The sequence below is a fragment of the Arachis hypogaea genome, chromosome 17 (assembly GCF_003086295.3).
Source record: "Arachis hypogaea cultivar Tifrunner chromosome 17, arahy.Tifrunner.gnm2.J5K5, whole genome shotgun sequence".
NCBI lineage: Eukaryota > Viridiplantae > Streptophyta > Magnoliopsida > Fabales > Fabaceae > Arachis > Arachis hypogaea.
Window position 1 is genome coordinate 57000544 of NC_092052.1, and position 1792 is coordinate 57002335.

At 34.3% G+C, this 1792-nt stretch overlaps 1 non-coding gene across 1 annotated transcript; it reads left to right on the plus strand.

The window, feature by feature from the left end:
* Positions 1 to 488: 488 nt before the first annotated feature.
* Positions 489 to 592, plus strand: LOC112767985 (small nucleolar RNA R71). The gene has a single exon (XR_003185424.1). It is a non-coding gene; the product is annotated as a small nucleolar RNA R71 (small nucleolar RNA).
* Positions 593 to 1792: the final 1200 nt, after the last annotated feature.

Below are 1792 nucleotides of genomic sequence, written 5' to 3' on the forward strand. Positions count from 1 at the left end.
TATTATTGAAGCCTTGATTAGGCTTCTGTTGATCCTTCCATGAGAGATTAGGATGATTCCTCCATGAAGGATTGTAGGTGTTTCCATAGGATTCTCCCATGTAATTCACCTCTTCCATTCCAGGATTCTCAGGATCATAAGCTTCTCCTTCAGGGGAGGCTTCTTTAGTACTGCCTGATGCAGCTTGCATTTCAGTCAGACTCTAAGAAATCATATTGACTTGATGAGTCAATATTTTTTTCTGAGCCAATATGGAATTCAGAGTATCAATCTCAAGAACTCCTTTCTTCTGAGTTGTCCCATTATTCACAGGATTCCTTTCAGAAGTGTACATGAACTGGTTATTTGCAACCATTTCAATGAGTTCCTGGGCTTCTGCAGGCGTCTTCTTCAGATGAAGAGATCCTCCAGCAGAGTGGTCCAATGACATCTTTGACAATTCAGACAGATCATCATAGAATATACATATGATGCTCCATTCTGAAAATATGTCAGAAGGACACCTTCTGATCAATTGCTTGTATCTTTTCCAAGCTTCATAGAGGGATTCACCTTCCTTCTGTCTGAAGATTTGGATTTCCACTCTAAGCTTGCTCAACTTCTGAAGTGGAAAGAATTTGGCCAAGAAAGCATTGACCAACTTTTCCCAAGAGTTCAGGCTATCTTTAGGTTGTGAGTCCAACCATGTCCTAGCTTTGTCTCTTACATCAAACGGGAAAAGCATAAGTCTGTAGACCTCAGGATTAACCCCATTGGTTTTAACAGTGTCACAGATTTGCAAGAATTCAGCTAAGAACTGGTGAGGATCTTCCAATGGAAGTCCATGAAACTTGCACTTCTGTTGCATCAGAGAAACTAATTGAGGCTTAAGCTCAAAGTTGTTTGCTCCAATTGCAGGAATTGAGATGCTCTTTCCACAGAAGTCAGAAGAGGGTGCAATAAAATCACCAAGCATCCTCCTTGCATCTCCGCCATTGTTGTTGGGTTCGGCCATCTCTTCTTCTTTTTCGAAAAATTCTGTCAGGTCCTCTCCAGAGTGTTGTGCTTTAGCTTCTCTTAGCTTCCTCTTTAGAGTCCTTTCAGGTTCCGGATCAGCTTCAATAAGAATGTTCTTATCCTTGCTCCTGTTTATATGAAAAAGAAGATAACAGAAAAGAATAGGAATCCTCTATGTCACAGTATAGAGATTCCTTTATGTGAGTAGAAGAATAGAAGGGTAGAATGAAGAAGAGAGAAGATGAAGAATTCGAACACATAGAGGGAGAGAGAGTTCAAATTATAAGAAGAAGAGAAGTGTTAGTAAATAAATAAATAAATAGAAAGAGATGAGAGAAAGAGAGAATTTGAATTTTAAATTAAAATAAAAGGAAAATATTTTTGTTTTTTTTTAATTATTGGTTAGTATTCGAAAATATTAAAAGGAATAAAATAAAATTAAAATTTAAACAATTAGTTAATTAAAAAGAAATTTTTAAAAAGTGGTGAGGTATTTTCGAAAATAAGAGAGAGAAAAGTAGTTAGGTAGTTTTGAAAAAGATAAGAAATAGTAAACTTTTAAAATCAAATAAAAAGTTAAGTGGTTAATTGCAAAAGATTTGAAAATCAATTTTGAAAAGATAAGAAGTTAGAGAAGATTTTGAAATTGATTTTGAAAAAGATATGATTGAAATTTATTTTGAAGAAGATTGAAAAGGAAATTTAAAAAGATTTGATTTTGAAAATTAAAGTTGACTACTTGACTAACAAAAAACTAAAATATATGATTCTAGAATTTAAAGATTGATCATTTCTT